Source organism: Cibotium barometz, chromosome 2, assembly GCF_041138505.1.
Source record: "Cibotium barometz isolate CiBa-2024 chromosome 2, ASM4113850v1, whole genome shotgun sequence".
Lineage (NCBI taxonomy): Eukaryota > Viridiplantae > Streptophyta > Polypodiopsida > Cyatheales > Cibotiaceae > Cibotium > Cibotium barometz.
The window spans coordinates 2,920,613-2,944,894 of NC_141047.1; positions in this window are offsets into that span (position 1 = coordinate 2,920,613).

The window sequence follows — 24,282 nt, forward strand, 5'->3', positions numbered from 1 at the left end:
AAGATGATCTGACTCCACTTCCTTAGGAGCCTCCATGAAGTTTGTTGATGTCGTTTCTTCTCCACTGGGTTTGCTGTAGCAGTCTGTTGCTATGTGTCCTGGCTTTTCCACAGTTTTGGCAAGTGATGGTCCTTCCTCCTACTCTACCTCTTTCTCGTCCTAGTCCTCGAGAGAATCCTCCTCAGGTAAAGAATGCTTTTTTTTCTCCTGCTGTTGAGTCTAGCCATTTCTTCTCTTTGCCTCTTGTCTCTTGCTCTAGTAGAGCTCCTTCTATCTTTTTTAGTTTCAATTCAGGTACATTCTTTAGTGTTGCTACAATGTTTTCATATTCACCTTTGTCCACACTCTTCAGAAGCACTCCTAGTGCCTCATCATCTTCTGTCTTTTTGCCAATAGCTGCCAGTTGTTGCTTAATGCTTTTATATTTGTTCAAGTGTGTGATTAAAGATTCACTTTCCTTCATGTCTAATTTCTAGAATTGTATTAACAGATTTATCTTTGAATTTTTTGCTTCTGTTCCAAATAATTTTTTGAGTTCATCCAATGCATCTTTTGCCCACTGTATCCTTGTGATGTGATGAATGATCTCATCATTTGAACTGAGTGCGATAAGTCCCAATGCTTTTTCAATCCTCCTCTTCCACTCATTTTTCCCTCTCACCTCTTTGCATTCATCTCTTCTCTCAACTAGCCCCCACAGATTTTTCCTCATGAGCAGATACATGGTTTTTGTCTGCCATGTGTAAAACTGCTCCCCATAAATTTGGCTGTCTCTTGTGCCGCCGTACTCATGATGATGTGAAGGGGGTCTTACCTCTTGATCAAATTTCAAGATTCAAGGACAATGTCTACCCTTTTACAACTCAATATAAGGTTTAGGTGGTGATGATTACAACAGCTTTATCAGCATAAAATCACCAAAAATTACATTAAACCAAGGGTAACAAATCTGTACGGAAGGGTTGGAGTATCGAACCATCTCCGAATTGCAATATGAAATTATAGGGATCTGTATCAGATACCAAATGGTTGATTTGAACCCGTAATTGCACCGAACTAGGCTCTGATAATATGTTAAATTTACAGCTATGGTGGATCAACAAATGCTAGAATCCACATCATTAACAAAGAGATTAGATGATAATTAAGACGTGATTAGTGAGCAATTAACTGATAGCTTAATGTAGGCATGGATAATTAAAAACCAGCAAATTCTCACTAGGCCAATGCCTCAATTTATAGAGTTTACATCCAAGCATCTATTCCCACTGATTTCTCCTTGATTCACTCCACCTCTTTTGCTTGATTCTCTCCACCTCTTCCCAGAATATCTCCTTTATTCTCTCCCAGTAGATACTTCTCACCTTTTCACAGGCTCTCTCACATTTATAGATTCTCTTTTACAGCCTATTCACTTGTATATGTCAACACCTCCCCTCATGTGAATACTCCTAGCACACCTGGACTCTATACCAAGTTTCCCTCTTACTTGATAGTCTGCGACCAGTGCCTCAAGTCCCTAAACTCATAGTCCTTGACACACTCTCTCTCTCTATGTGTCCAAGGCTACTACAAGTGCCCGTGACCTTGACCAAAGTGCTCATACATACATCTACCACATGGTCGACATCATCGGTGGGGAGGTGGTTTTACTTTGTAGGGTCTCTCTCTCTCTCTCTCTCTCTCTCTCTCTCTCTCTCTCTCTCTCTCTCTCTCTCTCTCTCAGAAAAGATGATCTGACTCCACTTCCTTAGGAGCCTCCATGAAGTTTGTTGATGTCGTTTCTTCTCTACTAGGTTTGCTGTAGCAGTCTCTTGCCATCTGTCCTGGCTTTTCCACAGTTTTGGCAAGTGATGGTCCTTCCTCGTACTCTACCTCTTTCTCGTCCTCGTCCTCGAGAGAATCCTCCTCAGGTGAAGAATGCTTTCTTTTCTCCTGCTGTTGAGTCTAGCCATTTCTTCTCTTTGCCTCTGGTCTCTTGCTCTAGTAGAGCTCCTTCTATCTTTTTTAGCTTCAATTCAGGTACATTCTTTAGTGTTGCTACAATGTTTTCATATTCACCTTTGTCCACACTCTTCAGAAGCACTGCTAGTGCCTCATCATCTTCTATCTTTTTGCCAATAGCTGCCAGTTGTTGCTTAATGCTTTTATATTTGTTCAAGTGTGTGATTAAAGATTCACTTTCCTTCATGTCTAATTTTTAGAATTGTATTAACAGATTTATCTTTGAATTTTTTGCTTGTGTTCCAAATAATTTTTTGAGTTCATCCAATGCATCTTTTGCCCACTGTAGCCTTGTGATGTGATGAATGATTTCATCATTTAAACTGAGTGCGATAAGTCCCAATGCTTTTTCAATCCTCCTCTTCCACTCATTTTTTCCTCTCACCTCTTTGCATTCATCTCTTCCCTCAACTAGCCCCCACAGATTTTTCCTCATGAGCAGATACATGGTTTTTGTCTGAAAACTGCTCCCCCATAAATTTGGCTATTTCTTGTGCCGCCGTACTCATGATGATGTGAAGGGGGTCTTACCTCTTGATCAAATTTCAAGATTCAAGGGCAATGTCTACCCTTTTACAACTCAATATAAGGTTTAGGTGGTGATGATTACAACAGCTTTATCAGCATAAAATCACCAAAAATTACATTAAACCAAGGGTAACAAATCTGTACGGAAGGGTTGGAGTATCGAACCATCTCCGAATTGCAATCTGAAATTATAGGGATCTGTATCAGATACCAAATGCTTGATTTGAACCCGTTTAATTGCACGGAAAAATAGTGATTAATATTGATTAATCATTGATTAGTAAACTAATCATCTATTTTATGTGCAAAAAACAGAGTATGCGGGGAGTCCAGATCTAAGGCCTTAGAGTTCAAATGAGCTTAAATCCTTTCAAGGCTATCAATGGCAATTAGTCTAGTAGAGAATTAAGCCAAGAAAGACAAGATTTGACCAAACATTGAATGCTTAATCTCTGTTTTACCAAAGTCACCTGTAGATTTGATGAAGAGCTTAGATCTCATTGTAGACTTGATCAAATCAAAATCTGTCTTCACCAGCTTGTAGAGCACCCTTGAAAACCACTAGGGCCAAGAGGAATTATAGCAATTTGATCTGGAGTAGTAGAGATCTCATTTCTCCTTCAGAAATGTGGCGCCAGCGATTTAGCAAAAATTGGCAGCTACGCTTGGCGGTTTGCGATTTTGTTTGAATGGGATGGCTAGCTATGGTTGCCTAGAATTATTTGCCCTAATAGTGCTTCTGGAGGGAGATCAAGCCCCTCTACTGGCTAGGGGTGCAAAGAGCTAGTTGAGAAGAGGTAAAAATCTTAATTATCTACTAATCCTAATTAGCCAAGTGATAATGGGCTCACAAATTGATGGATTCTAGGGCTAGGCTCTGATAATATGTTAAATTTGCACCTATGGTGGATCAAATGCTAGAATCCACATCATTAACAAAGAGATTAGATGATAATTAAGATGTGATTAGTGCGCAATTAACTGATAGCTTAATGTAGGCATGGATAATCAAAAACCAGCAAATTCTCATTAGGTCAATGCCTCAATTTATAGAGTTTACATCCAAGCATCTATTCCCACTGATTTCTCCTTGATTCACTCCACCTCTTTTGCTTGATTCTCTCCACCTCTTCCAAGAATATCTCCTTTATTCTCTCCCAATAGATACTTCTCACCTTTTGACAGGCTCTCTCACATTTATAGATTCTCTTTTACAGCCTATTCACTTGTATATGTCAACACCTCCCCTCATGTGAATACTCCTAGCACACCTGGACCCTATACCAAGTTTCCCTCTTACTTGATAGTCCGCGACCAGTGCCTCAAGTCCCTAAACTCATAGTCCTTGACACTCTCTCTCTCTATGTGTCCAAGGTTACTACAAGTGCCCGTGACCTTGACCAAAGTGCTCATACATACATCTACCACATGGCCGACATCATCGGTGGAGAGGTGGTTTTACTTTGTTGGGACAGGTTACATTCGGTTGTAGGGTCTCTCTCTCTCTCTCTCTCTCTCTCTCTCTCTCTCTCTCTCTCTCTCTCTCTCTCTCTCTCTCTCTCTGAGAAAAGATGATCTGACTCCACTTCCTTAGGAGCCTCCGTGAAGTTTGTTGATGTCGTTTCTTCTCTACTGGGTTTGCTGTAGCAGTCTCTTGCCATCTGTCCTGGCTTTTCCACAGTTTTGGCAAGTGATGGTCCTTCCTCGTACTCTACCTCTTTCTCGTCCTCGTCCTCGAGAGAATCCTCCTCAGGTGAAGACTGCTTTTTTTTCTCCTGCTGTTGAGTCTAGCCATTTCTTCTCTTTGCCTCTGGTCTCTTGCTCCAGTAGAGCTCCTTCTATCTTTTTTAGCTTCAATTCAGGTACATTCTTTAGTGTTGCTACAATGTTTTCATATTCACCTTTGTCCACACTCTTCAGAAGCACTGTTAGTGCCTCATCATCTTCATGTCTAATTTCTAGAATTGTATTAACACACTTATCTTTGAATTTTTTGCTTGTGTTCCAAATAATTTTTTGAGTTCATCCAATGCATCTTTTGCCCACTGTATCCTTGTGATGTGATGAATGATTTCATCATTTAAACTGAGTGCGATAAGTCCCAATGCTTTTTCAATCCTCCTCTTCCACTCATTTTTCCCTCTCACCTCTTTGCAATCATCTCTTCCCTCAACTAGCCCCCACAGATTTTTCCTCATGAGCAGATACATGGTTTTTGTCTGCCATGTGTAAAACTGCTTCCCATAAATTTGGCTCTCTTGTGCCGCCGTACTCATGATGATGTGAAGGGGGTCTTACCTCTTGATCAAATTTCAAGATTCAAGGGCAATGTCTACCCTTTTACAACTCAATATAAGGTTTAGGTGGTGATGATTACAACAGCTTTATCAGCATAAAATCACCAAAAATTACATTAAACCAAGGGTAAGAAATCTGTACGGAAGGGTTGGAGTATCAAACCATCTCCAAATTGCAATCTAAAATTATAGGGATCTGTATCAGATACCAAATGGTTGATTTGAACCCGTAATTGCACTGAAAAATAATGATTAGTATTGATTAATCATTGATTAGTAAACTAATCATCTATTTTGTGTGCAAAAAACAGAGTATGCGGGGAGTCCAGATCTAAGGCCTTAGAGTTCAAATGAGCTTAAATCCTTTCAAGGCTATCAATCGCAGTTAGTCTAGTAGAGAATTAAGCCAAGAAAGACAAGATTTGACCAAACATTGAATGCTTAATCTCTGTTTTACCAAAGTCACCTGTAGATTTGATGAAGAGCTAAGATCTCACTGTAGATTTGATAAAGAGCTTAGATCTCACTGTAGATTTGATGAAGAGCTTAGATCTCACTGTAGACTTGATCAAATCAAAATCTGTCTTCACCAGCTTGTAGAGCACCCTTGAAAACCAATAGGACCAAGAGGAATTATAGCAATTTGATCTGGAGTAGTAGAGATCTCATTTCTCCTTGAGAAATGTGGCACCAGCGATTTAGCGAAAATTGGCAGCTACGCTTGGCGGTTTGCGATTTTGTTTGAATGGGATGGCTAGCTATGGTTGCCTAGAATTATTTGCCCTAATAGTGCTTCTGGAGGGAGATCAAGCCCCTCTACTGGCTAGGGGTGCAAAGAGCTAGTTGAAAAGAGGTAAAAATCTTAATTATCTACTAATCCTAATTAGCCAAGTGATAATGGACTCACAAATTGATGGATTCTAGGGCTAGGCTCTGATAATATGTTAAATTTGCAGCTATGGTGGATCAAATGCTAGAATCCACATCATTAACAAAGAGATTAGATGATAATTAAGATGTGATTAGTGAGCAATTAACTGATAGCTTAATGTAGGCATGGATAATCAAAAAACCAGCAAATTCTCATTAGGCCAATGCCTCAATTTATAGAGTTTACATCCAAGCATCTATTCCCACTGATTTCTCCTTGATTCACTCCACCTCTTTTGCTTGATTCTCTCCACCTCTTCCCAGAATATCTCCACACCTCCTAAATCACCAAAAATTACATTAAACCAAGGGTAACAAATCTGTACGGAAGGGTTGGAGTATCAAACCATCTCCGAATTGCAATCTGAAATTATAGGGATCTGTATCAAATACCAAATGGTTGATTTGAACCCGTAATTGCACCGAACAATAGTGATTAGTATTGATTAATCATTGATTAGTAAACTAATCATCTATTTTGTGTGCAAAAAATAGAGTATGTGGGGAGTCCAGATCTAAGGCCTTAGAGTTCAAATGAGCTTAAATCCTTTCAAGGCTATCAATGGCAATTAGTCTAGTAGAGAATTAAGCCAAGAAAGATAAGATTTGACCAAACATTGAATGCTTAATCTCTGTTTTACCAAAGTCACCTGTAGATTTGATGAAGAGCTTAGATCTCACTCTAGACTTGATCAAATCAAAATCTGTCTTCACCAGCTTGTAGAGCACCCTTGAAAACCACTAGGGCCAAGAGGAATTATAGCAATTTGATCTGGAGTAGTAGAGATCTCATTTCTCCTTCAGAAATGTGGCGCCAGCGATTTAGCAAAAATTGGCAGCTATGCTTGGCGGTTTGCGATTTTGTTTGAATGGGATGGCTAGCTATGGTTGCCTAGAATTATTTGCCCTAATAGTGCTTCTGGAGGGAGATCAAGCCCCTCTACTGGCTAGGGGTGCAAAGAGCTAGTTGAAAAGAGGTAAAAATCTTAATTATCTACTAATCCTAATTAGCCAAGTGATAATGGGCTCACAAATTGATGGATTCTAGGGCTAGGCTCTGATAATATGTTAAATTTGCACCTATGGTGGATCAAATGCTAGAATCCACATCATTAACAAAGAGATTAGATGATAATTAAGACGTGATTAGTGAGAAATTAACTGATAGCTTAATGTAGGCATGGATAATCAAACCCAGCAAATTCTCATTAGGCCAATGCCTCAATTTATAGAGTTTACATCCAAGCATCTATTCCCACTGATTTCTCCTTGATTCACTCCACCTCTTTTGCTTGATTCTCTCCACCTCTTCCAAGAATATCTCCTTTATTCTCTCCCAATAGATACTTCTCACCTTTTGACAGGCTCTCTCACATTTATAGATTCTCTTTTACAGCCTATTCACTTGTATATGTCAACACCTCCCCTCATGTGAATACTCCTAGCACACCTGGACCCTATACCAAGTTTCCCTCTTACTTGATAGTCCGCGACCAGTGCCTCAAGTCCCTAAACTCATAGTCCTTGACACTCTCTCTCTCTATGTGTCCAAGGTTACTACAAGTGCCCGTGACCTTGACCAAAGTGCTCATACATACATCTACCACATGGCCGACATCATCGGTGGAGAGGTGGTTTTACTTTGTTGGGACAGGTTACATTCGGTTGTAGGGTCTCTCTCTCTCTCTCTCTCTCTCTCTCTCTCTCTCTCTCTCTCTCTCTCTCTCTCTCTCTCTGAGAAAAGATGATCTGACTCCACTTCCTTAGGAGCCTCCATGAAGTTTGTTGATGTCGTTTCTTCTCTACTGGGTTTGCTGTAGCAGTCTCTTGCCATCCACCTCCACATCTACATCTACATCTACATGCATACATCCATATCTCCATTCCCATCTACATCTATACATCTACATCTACATGCATCCATCTACCTCCACATCCACATCTACATCTATACATCTACATCTACATGTATACATCCACCTCCACATCTACATCTACATCTATACATCTACATCTACATGCAAACATCCACATCTCCATGCATAATAAAATTCTTTTAATTAATCTAGGATGATAGTTCCTAGAATATGGTAGGAAGTCCTCTTTTTATGCTTTGAATGAATTTATTTTATGCGTAATTTCTATAAAAATTTTGCCATAGCTCCGCTACTATGACTGATAAATCTCAATTTTTTTCTAAGGGATAAAGCTCATTATTAAAGAAATAATTAGAATGGTCTCTAATTGGATCATCAATCCATAATGGTCTCTAATTGGATCATTAAGAAAACAATTAGAATGGTCTCTAATTGGGTCATCAATCCATAATGGTCTCTAATTGGATCATTAAGAAAACAATTAGAATGGTCTCTAATTGGATCATCAATCCATAATGGTCTCTAATTGGATCATTAAGAAAACAATTAGAATGGTCTCTAATTGGGTCATCAATCCATAATGGATTGAATCATCAATGTGCATAAACTCAAAGCATAGCAAAAGCCATTAATTTGGCCTCAAGCATAGCTTAATCTTGGATTAAGGAAAAGCTTTATGAAAAGCTTCATTTGGATTGAGAATGGGTCATGAGTATGACCATTCTTGAGTGAGAGAGAGAAATTATAAAAACCATTAGAATTTAAATATAAGTGGAAATTAACTTCTATAGCATTTATTAAATTATGTAACTCTTCACTACTATTCACCAATTAACTTCAATAGCATTTAAAAAAAACCATACCAATTAAACTTCTCAAGCTTGAGAGGGGTTGAGAAGAGAGAATCATTGAGAAATCATAGAAAAGATCAAAATTCAATATACTTACCTTATGATTTGCTTGATTCTTTATTCACGGTAGAGGCCCCCAACCAATCAATTGGTTTAGTATGTTGATGGAGCCACCAATGGGGATTGAAGAAAGAGAGAAGTATCAAAAACTAGTGAATTATTAAAGAATTCACAACTCTTGGCTTAGGTAGAGTAGAGTAACAATGCATAAGACACTCTATATTTTGGCTTAGGTGGAGTAGAGTAACAAGCATAAGACTCTATCTAATTTGGCTTAGGTGGAGTAGAGTGACAAAGCATAAGACTCTATCTAATTTGGCTTAGGTGGAGTAGAGTGACAAAGCATAAGACACTATCTAATTTGGCTTAGGTGGAGTAGAGTGACAAAGCATAAGACACTATCTAATTTGGCTTAGGTGGAGTAGAGTGACAAAGCATAAGACACTATCTAATTTGGCTTAGGTGGAGTAGAGTGACAAAGCATAAGACACTATATTTTTTTCTACAAGGGGAGGCTTCTATTTATAGGAAAATTTGAGCTCCTAACCAAACAAACTGATTCTAGAATTTTCCAAGTCAGTTTGGTTGAATTTGGACTAGATTTGGACCTAGTTTGGTTACTTTTTGATTCGGTTTGGTTTCATTTTGATTTGGTTTGGTTCAAGAGAGATGAGAGATAAAAATATCACATTATTTTTGAGTTTAAAACTCATTCAAGCATGTGAAATATGCACCTCCTTTAAAGAATTTCCCTTCCTTACATATGTGTCAAAATTTTATTGCTCATAGTTTTTTACTAATAAACCTTGTACATTTTCAACTCTTCATCTTATGTGAAATATGCACCTCCTTTAAAGAACTCCTCTTCCTTACATATGTGTCATAGTTTTTTTTACTAATAAGCCTTGTACATTTTCAACTCTTCATCTTATGTGAAATATGCACCTCCTTTAAAGAACTCCCCTTCCTTACATATGTGTTTATTTACTAATAAACCTTGTACATTTTCAACTCTTCATCTTATGTGAAATGTGCACCTCCTTTAAAGAACTCCCCTTCCTTACATATGTGTTTATTTACTAATAAACCTTGTACATTTTCAACTCTTCATCTTATGTGAGCATTTACTCATTTTTGGATACCCAAAATATCTCATATTTTTAATATTGCTCATAGTTTTTTTACTAATAAATCTTGTACATTTTCCACTCTTCATCTTATGTGAGCATTTACTCATTTTTGGGTATCTTCTTTTACAAATTGGATTTATCTCCTCCCTACACATGGATTGATGCTATTGGCCCATAGGAACCTTAATTGGACCATAATCTAAAAATTTCTGAAAATCTAGGCCCTTAGACTAAGGTTCTTTATACTTATTTCCATTTAATTCCAATTGCACATTGGAAAATTCTTTTTGAATTTATATTTCAGGGGAACTTATTTTAATAAGATGAGTTAATTTTCTATCCAAAAATATTCATAATCTGAATATTCTCTCTCTAGCATATTTTCTCTCTCTAGATTAAAACAGCCACAAACAAGATCTCTTATATTTCAGAAAAGGAATTGATTACAGGGGAATATACTAGACATCAAAAAGGGGTTGGGGGAGGAATCTTACATTCTACCCCACTTAAAAAACGCGAGATGTCCTCATCTCGCAACTTGGAATAATTTCGCAAGATGCACGAATATGAGACTTAGAGAAAAATTTTAATCAAGATTAACCACCAAGAAAAGTCTTAAAGAGAGCAAGATTCAAAATAAGAACAAGATTTAAACTTTATTCATTCTCGGAACTTATACATTAAAGATAGAAGAACTCTTTACACTTCCATAAGCCCGTCCATCATATGGTCACAAAAGCAGTCTTCACAAGCTGCACAAGTATAGGGTAACTCATCTATGGGAATGATTCTGCTGGTTATTGCCGCACCTATCTCAGTGGTATGAGGTGATCCAACAAAAGGACCTCTGAGAGGCAAGCCAAAAACGGGGTAAAGGCATATCTTCTCATGAGGAAGAAAACACGCCAGTAAGAAGACCCGCTCAAAAAACCCAAGATGCCTTGATCTCATGACGCAGTAGTATCGGGGACCCAAACCCAAGGCTTCGATAACCATGGCCAAGCGGACATTGTTACAAAAGTGCTGCTGACCCCAGGGTGTTACCCTAGTTATGTTTTGATAGGTCCGCCATTTGGTCTACGCTACAGAAGTTCCTAGGTGAGGAAAAAGTGAGCGCTCATACTGTTCTATAAAGTCTTTCTTCACAGACTCTCTTGCGTCTTGAAGGTGAGAAATCATCATGGATAAAACTAGTTCTTGTTGCCAAGCCATGAAGGAGATTAAGAAAGAAAGGAGATTGACGGGAGTAAGATTACTGTGAGCGACAAGTAAAAGTTACGACTTATATAGAGGAAGGAGCTAGCGTAACCTAGAAGCCAACGGTAACTTGCCACTGAAGTTTTACCGTCTTTCCATGATTTGAGTTTGACACATTTTTCTATAGAAGGCATTAAGAATTTTGAGATGAGGAGATAAAAGAAACTTGTAGGCTAAGTCACCTACTTTCATTGAATTCAGATATAAGGGTCACAATATCTGGGGGATAATTTCTTATACTCCCCAAGAGATAAAGAACTTCTTTTGGGTCGTACTCGAATGAAAACCAAAACCTTGGTATCCAAAACACTGATTCTCACTTCTGAACTCATTGTTCTAAATCCTTAAAATAGGCGTGACTCCTGAGAAGTATTCTAGGAAAAGGGTCTTCCTTTTTTTTAAACAGAAATTTTCTTTTATTTTAGAGAGGGAATAATTATAAGATCAGAAAGGAAGATTCTTACTCCAGTATACCTCGAAGGTTGGGGAGGAATCTTACATTCTACCCCACTTAGAAAGTGCGAGATGTCCTCATCTCGCAAGGTAGAGGACAGCTCTTTTTCTTAAGATCCAATTTTATTCTGGGTTCCTTATATTCTGGTCAACCCAACAGAACACTGGGATAAATATCCCTTATATAAAACTCATCATTACATATCAATTCATTCAGATCATATCATTCATATCTTTAACATGATAAAGGTCCATTAGACCGAAAAGTTTCCTTCGGAACATTCCTCCACACGAAAATTTGAGTCAAGCAAGTTCTCAATTTGACATCCCTTAACTTGATCTACCGGTCAAGTATTAACAGTAGCAATCTGACAGCACAACTCACTAATCTCATAGTGATTTGCTGAATTCATTATCATCATTCTAGTTATGAATATCATCACAGGGACTCGTCCCATTCCCCCTCATTGTGGTTTCATTATATTTCAACTAATTTTTTAAAAATCAACATTTTTTTTTTCAATCAGCATTTTCAATCAGCATTTTCAATCAGAATCCAAATCAATTCATCAATTCTCAAACAGAATTATAAATCATATCAATCACATTCAAAATCATCATCTAGATAGCATTAACGCTTATAATTTCAAGTCTTAGATTTACTCGTATATACTGTCAGTAAAGAGCTGCAGTATACTCTCGGTATATACGGGTAGCCACGGCCCTTGGAATTATAAGGTAAATACTATCATGTCTAGGCCTCAAGCAAGTCAGGGTTTCTATATAATTGCGGTACTTCCATCTGAAGACCCAACTACCAAATTACGAATTTCAGTTTGAATATCAAATTGTATGAATTATATCACACAATTATAACCTTTTGGTGTTTCTTGATAATTTTTTTGACATATTTGTCTTCTCAGTTGATCTTTATTAACCAAATGCTCTGATACCAACTGTAAGATCCCTGTTCCCACCGAGCAACGGATTCGGGGTACTGGCAGCAGAAGTAGCGCTTCTCGCGCGGGACAGGGGTCCCACACTCGGGGCCTCGCCCACGGATATCCGGATAAGAGACTAATCCGTCGGTTGTTCCAAAACCGAACCCGAAAAAACTTCCTTTACCGGAAAGCACGGGCGATTCCACCAGGATAACTTTTTACTCTAACGTAGTCAAGATCATTTCTGATCGAGATGATCCGATTACATCTATAAGATACTTAGTCAGTTCAAGGAAGAAACTTGCACTTGGATCATTGGGATCAACGCTTTTTTCCCCATTCAAAAGGCACAGCCGTTGATTCCTATCCATAGAACAGTTTCTGTCCGGGATTTATTTTTTTTTTCTATCGTAAAAACAAAAGTTTGAGTCTCGATTTACGGATCCATCAGTCCAGCCTAACCCCATCCAATCCCATGGGTTAGCCAACCGCCCAACCACTGTAGTGATGGGATCCAATTAAAAATTTGGTTAGGTTTTGTCCCGGGTACCAAGGAAAAGAGTTCCAAGGCCCCCTAGCCGGATGTTCATGCAAAATAAAACTAGTCACACCACTCACACACCCAATATGAAATTGCCTTTTTCAACCAGATTCAACCAATTTAAAACAATCCTTTAATAAAACCATAGTATCATTGATCACCATCTTCCAATTTATCCAATTGATTCTTAATTTCCCATCATTCCTTCATCAGAGTATCTATGGCATCATTGGCAACTAGAACGCTCAGGAGCCGTTTCGATAGTTCCTAGCCCATAATACTTGGCAATATAATCACTTAACAAGATGGACTCTCGTTGAAGATCAGCAAGATCAACCAACAGATCCATATAAGGGGCCATGGACTCATCCATTGAAGACCAGCAAGGTCAATCAACCAGATCCATGCCCGATTTCAGAAAACAACTCCAACTCTGTTCCAATATCTTCCTCGACGCACGCGTGGGTATCCTAGGCAACCCAGAGCCCGAGCACCGTATGGTCAGCACCCTCTAGGATCCTTCGCAGGTAACCTAGCGCTTCACGCATAGGCCGCTTCCTTGGCCCCTCATCCACCGTACCGGAAGCTCACCATTTTAATCGCACCGAGGCTGGTCAAGACCTCGGCCGACCTTGCTACGCGAGACGTCCTTCATTGACTCCCCGTCAGCAGTTGCAACTTTACCATCACGACTTTAATCACAAGACGGTCAAAATGCTCCCCCCAGCATTCTTGACATAAAACAATCATTTACAAACAGCATTTACAAACAGTATTTACAAACAGTTTACAACACAATTTCTATTTTAACTTTCATTTTTCCACATTATCCTTCATCAATCTACATTACTTATTCTATATTCCATTTATATGTATACTCATCCCATCACATCATTTCTATCTCATCACTTCAGATTCCCTCACATCGCATATCGTATATTCACATCCATACATCCACATCTATATGCGTACATTCACATCTACATGCATACATCTACATCTCTATGCATACATCCACATCCACATTCACATTCACCTCCATACATCTACATCTACATGCATACATCCACATCTCCATTCACATCTACATCTATACATCTACATCTACATGCATCCATCCACCTCCACATCCACATCTACATCTACATGCATACATCCATATCTCCATTCCCATCTACATCTATACATCTACATCTACATGCATCCATCTACCTCCACATCCACATCTACATCTATACATCTACATCTACATGTATACATCCACCTCCACATCCACATCCGTATCTATACATCTACATCTATATGTATACATCCACATCCACATCTATACATCTACATCTACATCTACATGCATACATCCACATCTCCATTCACATCTACATCTATACATCTACATCTACATGCATCCATCCACCTCCACATCTACATCTACATCTACATGCATACATCCATATCTCCATTCCCATCTACATCTATACATCTACATCTACATGCATCCATCTACCTCCACATCCACATCTACATCTATACATCTACATCTACATGTATACATCCACCTCCACATCTACATCTACATCTATACATCTACATCTACATGCAAACATCCACATCTCCATGCATAATAAAATTCTTTTAATTAATCTAGGATGATAGTTCCTAGAATATGGTAGGAAGTCCTCTTTTTATGCTTTGAATGAATTTATTTTATGCGTAATTTCTATAAAAATTTTGCCATAGCTCCGCTACTATGACTGATAAATCTCAATTTTTTTCTAAGGGATAAAGCTCATTATTAAAGAAATAATTAGAATGGTCTCTAATTGGATCATCAATCCATAATGGTCTCTAATTGGATCATTAAGAAAACAATTAGAATGGTCTCTAATTGGGTCATCAATCCATAATGGTCTCTAATTGGATCATTAAGAAAACAATTAGAATGGTCTCTAATTGGATCATCAATCCATAATGGTCTCTAATTGGATCATTAAGAAAACAATTAGAATGGTCTCTAATTGGGTCATCAATCCATAATGGATTGAATCATCAATGTGCATAAACTCAAAGCATAGCAAAAGCCATTAATTTGGCCTCAAGCATAGCTTAATCTTGGATTAAGGAAAAGCTTTATGAAAAGCTTCATTTGGATTGAGAATGGGTCATGAGTATGACCATTCTTGAGTGAGAGAGAGAAATTATAAAAACCATTAGAATTTAAATATAAGTGGAAATTAACTTCTATAGCATTTATTAAATTATGTAACTCTTCACTACTATTCACCAATTAACTTCAATAGCATTTAAAAAAAACCATACCAATTAAACTTCTCAAGCTTGAGAGGGGTTGAGAAGAGAGAATCATTGAGAAATCATAGAAAAGATCAAAATTCAATATACTTACCTTATGATTTGCTTGATTCTTTATTCACGGTAGAGGCCCCCAACCAATCAATTGGTTTAGTATGTTGATGGAGCCACCAATGGGGATTGAAGAAAGAGAGAAGTATCAAAAACTAGTGAATTATTAAAGAATTCACAACTCTTGGCTTAGGTAGAGTAGAGTAACAATGCATAAGACACTCTATATTTTGGCTTAGGTGGAGTAGAGTAACAAGCATAAGACTCTATCTAATTTGGCTTAGGTGGAGTAGAGTGACAAAGCATAAGACTCTATCTAATTTGGCTTAGGTGGAGTAGAGTGACAAAGCATAAGACACTATCTAATTTGGCTTAGGTGGAGTAGAGTGACAAAGCATAAGACACTATCTAATTTGGCTTAGGTGGAGTAGAGTGACAAAGCATAAGACACTATATTTTTTTCTACAAGGGGAGGCTTCTATTTATAGGAAAATTTGAGCTCCTAACCAAACAAACTGATTCTAGAATTTTCCAAGTCAGTTTGGTTGAATTTGGACTAGATTTGGACCTAGTTTGGTTACTTTTTGATTCGGTTTGGTTTCATTTTGATTTGGTTTGGTTCAAGAGAGATGAGAGATAAAAATATCACATTATTTTTGAGTTTAAAACTCATTCAAGCATGTGAAATATGCACCTCCTTTAAAGAATTTCCCTTCCTTACATATGTGTCAAAATTTTATTGCTCATAGTTTTTTACTAATAAACCTTGTACATTTTCAACTCTTCATCTTATGTGAAATATGCACCTCCTTTAAAGAACTCCTCTTCCTTACATATGTGTCATAGTTTTTTTTACTAATAAGCCTTGTACATTTTCAACTCTTCATCTTATGTGAAATATGCACCTCCTTTAAAGAACTCCCCTTCCTTACATATGTGTTTATTTACTAATAAACCTTGTACATTTTCAACTCTTCATCTTATGTGAAATGTGCACCTCCTTTAAAGAACTCCCCTTCCTTACATATGTGTTTATTTACTAATAAACCTTGTACATTTTCAACTCTTCATCTTATGTGAGCATTTACTCATTTTTGGATACCCAAAATATCTCATATTTTTAATATTGCTCATAGTTTTTTTACTAATAAATCTTGTACATTTTCCACTCTTCATCTTATGTGAGCATTTACTCATTTTTGGGTATCTTCTTTTACAAATTGGATTTATCTCCTCCCTACACATGGATTGATGCTATTGGCCCATAGGAACCTTAATTGGACCATAATCTAAAAATTTCTGAAAATCTAGGCCCTTAGACTAAGGTTCTTTATACTTATTTCCATTTAATTCCAATTGCACATTGGAAAATTCTTTTTGAATTTATATTTCAGGGGAACTTATTTTAATAAGATGAGTTAATTTTCTATCCAAAAATATTCATAATCTGAATATTCTCTCTCTAGCATATTTTCTCTCTCTAGGTTAAAACAGCCACAAACAAGATCTCTTATATTTCAGAAAAGGAATTGATTACAGGGGAATATACTAGACATCAAAAAGGGGTTGGGGGAGGAATCTTACATTCTACCCCACTTAAAAAACGCGAGATGTCCTCATCTCGCAACTTGGAATAATTTCGCAAGATGCACGAATATGAGACTTAGAGAAAAATTTTAATCAAGATTAACCACCAAGAAAAGTCTTAAAGAGAGCAAGATTCAAAATAAGAACAAGATTTAAACTTTATTCATTCTCGGAACTTATACATTAAAGATAGAAGAACTCTTTACACTTCCATAAGCCCGTCCATCATATGGTCACAAAAGCAGTCTTCACAAGCTGCACAAGTATAGGGTAACTCATCTATGGGAATGATTCTGCTGGTTATTGCCGCACCTATCTCAGTGGTATGAGGTGATCCAACAAAAGGACCTCTGAGAGGCAAGCCAAAAACGGGGTAAAGGCATATCTTCTCATGAGGAAGAAAACACGCCAGTAAGAAGACCCGCTCAGAAAACCCAAGATGCCTTGATCTCATGACGCAGTAGTATCGGGGACCCAAACCCAAGGCTTCGATAACCATGGCCAAGCGGACATTGTTACGAAAGTGCTGCTGACCCCAGGGTGTTACCCTAGTTATGTTTTGATAGGTCCGCCATTTGGTCTACGCTACAGAAGTTCCTAGGTGAGGAAAAAGTGAGCGCTCATACTGTTCTATAAAGTCTTTCTTCACAGACTCTCTTGCGTCTTGAAGGTGAGAAATCATCATGGATAAAACTAGTTCTTGTTGCCAAGCCATGAAGGAGATTAAGAAAGAAAGGAGATTGACGGGAGTAAGATTACTGTGAGCGACAAGTAAAAGTTACGACTTATATAGAGGAAGGAGCTAGCGTAACCTAGAAGCCAACGGTAACTTGCCACTGAAGTTTTACCGTCTTTCCATGATTTGAGTTTGACACATTTTTCTATAGAAGGCATTAAGAATTTTGAGATGAGGAGATAAAAGAAACTTGTAGGCTAAGTCACCTACTTTCATTGAATTCAGATATAAGGGTCACAATATCTGGGGGATAATTTCTTATACTCCCCAAGAGATAAAGAACTTCTTTTGGGTCGTACTCGAATGAAAACCAAAACCTTGGTATCCAAAACACTGATTCTCACTTCTGAACTCATTGTTCTAAATCCTTAAAATAGGCGTGACTCCTGAGAAGTATTCTAGGAAAAGGGTCTTCCTTTTTTTTAAACAGAAATTTTCTTTTATTTTAGAGAGGGAATAATTATAAGATCAGAAAGGAAGATTCTTACTCCAGTATACCTCGAAGGTTGGGGAGGAATCTTACATTCTACCCCACTTAGAAAGTGCGAGATGTCCTCATCTCGCAAGGTAGAGGACAGCTCTTTTTCTTAAGATCCAATTTTATTCTGGGTTCCTTATATTCTGGTCAACCCAACAGAACACTGGGATAAATATCCCTTATATAAAACTCATCATTACATATCAATTCATTCAGATCATATCATTCATATCTTTAACATGATAAAGGTCCATTAGACCGAAAAGTTTCCTTCGGAACATTCCTCCACACGAAAATTTGAGTCAAGCAAGTTCTCAATTTGACATCCCTTAACTTGATCTACCGGTCAAGTATTAACAGTAGCAATCTGACAGCACAACTCACTAATCTCATAGTGATTTGCTGAATTCATTATCATCATTCTAGTTATGAATATCATCACAGGGACTCGTCCCATTCCCCCTCATTGTGGTTTCATTATATTTCAACTAATTTTTTAAAAATCAACATTTTTTTTTTCAATCAGCATTTTCAATCAGCATTTTCAATCAGAATCCAAATCAATTCATCAATTCTCAAACAGAATTATAAATCATATCAATCACATTCAAAATCATCATCTAGATAGCATTAACGCTTATAATTTCAAGTCTTAGATTTACTCGTATATACTGTCAGTAAAGAGCTGCAGTATACTCTCGGTATATACGGGTAGCCACGGCCCTTGGAATTATAAGGTAAATACTATCATGTCTAGGCCTCAAGCAAGTCAGGGTTTCTATATAATTGCGGTACTTCCATCTGAAGACCCAACTACCAAATTACGAATTTCAGTTTGAATATCAAATTGTATGAATTATATCACACAATTATAACCTTTTGGTGTTTCTTGATAATTTTTTTGACATATTTGTCTTCTCAGTTGATCTTTATTAACCAAATGCTCTGATACCAACTGTAAGATCCCTGTTCCCACCGAGCAACGGATTCGGGGTACTGGCAGCAGAAGTAGCGCTTCTCGCGCGGGACAGGGGTCCCACACTCGGGGCCTCGCCCACGGATATCCGGATAAGAGACTAATCCGTCGGTTGTTCCAAAACCGAACCCGAAAAAACTTCCTTTACCGGAAAGCACGGGCGATTCCACCAGGATAACTTTTTACTCTAACGTAGTCAAGATCATTTCTGATCGAGATGATCCGATTACATCTATAAGATACTTAGTCAGTTCAAGGAAGAAACTTGCACTTGGATCATTGGGATCAACGCTTTTTTCCCCATTCAAAAGGCACAGCCGTTGATTCCTATCCATAGAACAGTTTCTGTCCGGGATTTATTTTTTTTTTCTATCGTAAAAACAAAAGTTTGAGTCTCGATTTACGGATCCATCAGTCCAGCCTAACCCCATCCAATCCCATGGGTTAGCCAACCGCCCAACCACTGTAGTGATGGGATCCAATTAAAAATTTGGTTAGGTTTTGTCCCGGGTACCAAGGAAAAGAGTTCCAAGGCCCCCTAGCCGGATGTTCATGCAAAATAAAACTAGTCACACCACTCACACACCCAATATGAAATTGCCTTTTTCAACCAGATTCAACCAATTTAAAACAATCCTTTAATAAAACCATAGTATCATTGATCACCATCTTCCAATTTATCCAATTGATTCTTAATTTCCCATCATTCCTTCATCAGAGTATCTATGGCATCATTGGCAACTAGAACGCTCAGGAGCCGTTTCGATAGTTCCTAGCCCATAATACTTGGCAATATAATCACTTAACAAGATGGACTCTCGTTGAAGATCAGCAAGATCAACCAACAGATCCATATAAGGGGCCATGGACTCATCCATTGAAGACCAGCAAGGTCAATCAACCAGATCCATGCCCGATTTCAGAAAACAACTCCAACTCTGTTCCAATATCTTCCTCGACGCACGCGTGGGTATCCTAGGCAACCCAGAGCCCGAGCACCGTATGGTCAGCACCCTCTAGGATCCTTCGCAGGTAACCTAGCGCTTCACGCATAGGCCGCTTCCTTGGCCCCTCATCCACCGTACCGGAAGCTCACCATTTTAATCGCACCGAGGCTGGTCAAGACCTCGGCCGACCTTGCTACGCGAGACGTCCTTCATTGACTCCCCGTCAGCAGTTGCAACTTTACCATCACGACTTTAATCACAAGACGGTCAAAATGCTCCCCCCAGCATTCTTGACATAAAACAATCATTTACAAACAGCATTTACAAACAGTATTTACAAACAGTTTACAACACAATTTCTATTTTAACTTTCATTTTTCCACATTATCCTTCATCAATCTACATTACTTATTCTATATTCCATTTATATGTATACTCATCCCATCACATCATTTCTATCTCATCACTTCAGATTCCCTCACATCGCATATCGTATATTCACATCCATACATCCACATCTATATGCGTACATTCACATCTACATGCATACATCTACATCTCTATGCATACATCCACATCCACATTCACATTCACCTCCATACATCTACATCTACATGCATACATCCACATCTCCATTCACATCTACATCTATACATCTACATCTACATGCATCCATCCACCTCCACATCCACATCTACATCTACATGCATACATCCATATCTCCATTCCCATCTACATCTATACATCTACATCTACATGCATCCATCTACCTCCACATCCACATCTACATCTATACATCTACATCTACATGTATACATCCACCTCCACATCCACATCCGTATCTATACATCTACATCTATATGTATACATCCACATCCACATCTATACATCTACATCTACATCTACATGCATACATCCACATCTCCATTCACATCTACATCTATACATCTACATCTACATGCATCCATCCACCTCCACATCTACATCTACATCTACATGCATACATCCATATCTCCATTCCCATCTACATCTATACATCTACATCTACATGCATCCATCTACCTCCACATCCACATCTACATCTATACATCTACATCTACATGTATACATCCACCTCCACATCTACATCTACATCTATACATCTACATCTACATGCAAACATCCACATCTCCATGCATAATAAAATTCTTTTAATTAATCTAGGATGATAGTTCCTAGAATATGGTAGGAAGTCCTCTTTTTATGCTTTGAATGAATTTATTTTATGCGTAATTTCTATAAAAATTTTGCCATAGCTCCGCTACTATGACTGATAAATCTCAATTTTTTTCTAAGGGATAAAGCTCATTATTAAAGAAATAATTAGAATGGTCTCTAATTGGATCATCAATCCATAATGGTCTCTAATTGGATCATTAAGAAAACAATTAGAATGGTCTCTAATTGGGTCATCAATCCATAATGGTCTCTAATTGGATCATTAAGAAAACAATTAGAATGGTCTCTAATTGGATCATCAATCCATAATGGTCTCTAATTGGATCATTAAGAAAACAATTAGAATGGTCTCTAATTGGGTCATCAATCCATAATGGATTGAATCATCAATGTGCATAAACTCAAAGCATAGCAAAAGCCATTAATTTGGCCTCAAGCATAGCTTAATCTTGGATTAAGGAAAAGCTTTATGAAAAGCTTCATTTGGATTGAGAATGGGTCATGAGTATGACCATTCTTGAGTGAGAGAGAGAAATTATAAAAACCATTAGAATTTAAATATAAGTGGAAATTAACTTCTATAGCATTTATTAAATTATGTAACTCTTCACTACTATTCACCAATTAACTTCAATAGCATTTAAAAAAAACCATACCAATTAAACTTCTCAAGCTTGAGAGGGGTTGAGAAGAGAGAATCATTGAGAAATCATAGAAAAGATCAAAATTCAATATACTTACCTTATGATTTGCTTGATTCTTTATTCACGGTAGAGGCCCCCAACCAATCAATTGGTTTAGTATGTTGATGGAGCCACCAATGGGGATTGAAGAAAGAGAGAAGTATCAAAAACTAGTGAATTATTAAAGAATTCACAACTCTTGGCTTAGGTAGAGTAGAGTAACAATGCATAAGACACTCTATATTTTGGCTTAGGTGGAGTAGAGTAACAAGCATAAGACTCTATCTAATTTGGCTTAGGTGGAGTAGAGTGACAAAGCATAAGACTCTATCTAATTTGGCTTAGGTGGAGTAGAGTGACAAAGCATAAGACACTATCTAATTTGGCTTAGGTGGAGTAGAGTGACAAAGCATAAGACACTATCTAATTTGGCTTAGGTGGAGTAGAGTGACAAAGCATAAGACACTATATTTTTTTCTACAAGGGGAGGCTTCTATTTATAGGAAAATTTGAGCTCCTAACCAAACAAACTGATTCTAGAATTTTCCAAGTCAGTTTGGTTGAATTTGGACTAGATTTGGACCTAGTTTGGTTACTTTTTGATTCGGTTTGGTTTCATTTTGATTTGGTTTGGTTCAAGAGAGATGAGAGATAAAAATATCACATTATTTTTGAGTTTAAAACTCATTCAAGCATGTGAAATATGCACCTCCTTTAAAGAATTTCCCTTCCTTACATATGTGTCAAAATTTTATTGCTCATAGTTTTTTACTAATAAACCTTGTACATTTTCAACTCTTCATCTTATGTGAAATATGCACCTCCTTTAAAGAACTCCTCTTCCTTACATATGTGTCATAGTTTTTTTTACTAATAAGCCTTGTACATTTTCAACTCTTCATCTTATGTGAAATATGCACCTCCTTTAAAGAACTCCCCTTCCTTACATATGTGTTTATTTACTAATAAACCTTGTACATTTTCAACTCTTCATCTTATGTGAAATGTGCACCTCCTTTAAAGAACTCCCCTTCCTTACATATGTGTTTATTTACTAATAAACCTTGTACATTTTCAACTCTTCATCTTATGTGAGCATTTACTCATTTTTGGATACCCAAAATATCTCATATTTTTAATATTGCTCATAGTTTTTTTACTAATAAATCTTGTACATTTTCCACTCTTCATCTTATGTGAGCATTTACTCATTTTTGGGTATCTTCTTTTACAAATTGGATTTATCTCCTCCCTACACATGGATTGATGCTATTGGCCCATAGGAACCTTAATTGGACCATAATCTAAAAATTTCTGAAAATCTAGGCCCTTAGACTAAGGTTCTTTATACTTATTTCCATTTAATTCCAATTGCACATTGGAAAATTCTTTTTGAATTTATATTTCAGGGGAACTTATTTTAATAAGATGAGTTAATTTTCTATCCAAAAATATTCATAATCTGAATATTCTCTCTCTAGCATATTTTCTCTCTCTAGGTTAAAACAGCCACAAACAAGATCTCTTATATTTCAGAAAAGGAATTGATTACAGGGGAATATACTAGACATCAAAAAGGGGTTGGGGGAGGAATCTTACATTCTACCCCACTTAAAAAACGCGAGATGTCCTCATCTCGCAACTTGGAATAATTTCGCAAGATGCACGAATATGAGACTTAGAGAAAAATTTTAATCAAGATTAACCACCAAGAAAAGTCTTAAAGAGAGCAAGATTCAAAATAAGAACAAGATTTAAACTTTATTCATTCTCGGAACTTATACATTAAAGATAGAAGAACTCTTTACACTTCCATAAGCCCGTCCATCATATGGTCACAAAAGCAGTCTTCACAAGCTGCACAAGTATAGGGTAACTCATCTATGGGAATGATTCTGCTGGTTATTGCCGCACCTATCTCAGTGGTATGAGGTGATCCAACAAAAGGACCTCTGAGAGGCAAGCCAAAAACGGGGTAAAGGCATATCTTCTCATGAGGAAGAAAACACGCCAGTAAGAAGACCCGCTCAGAAAACCCAAGATGCCTTGATCTCATGACGCAGTAGTATCGGGGACCCAAACCCAAGGCTTCGATAACCATGGCCAAGCGGACATTGTTACGAAAGTGCTGCTGACCCCAGGGTGTTACCCTAGTTATGTTTTGATAGGTCCGCCATTTGGTCTACGCTACAGAAGTTCCTAGGTGAGGAAAAAGTGAGCGCTCATACTGTTCTATAAAGTCTTTCTTCACAGACTCTCTTGCGTCTTGAAGGTGAGAAATCATCATGGATAAAACTAGTTCTTGTTGCCAAGCCATGAAGGAGATTAAGAAAGAAAGGAGATTGACGGGAGTAAGATTACTGTGAGCGACAAGTAAAAGTTACGACTTATATAGAGGAAGGAGCTAGCGTAACCTAGAAGCCAACGGTA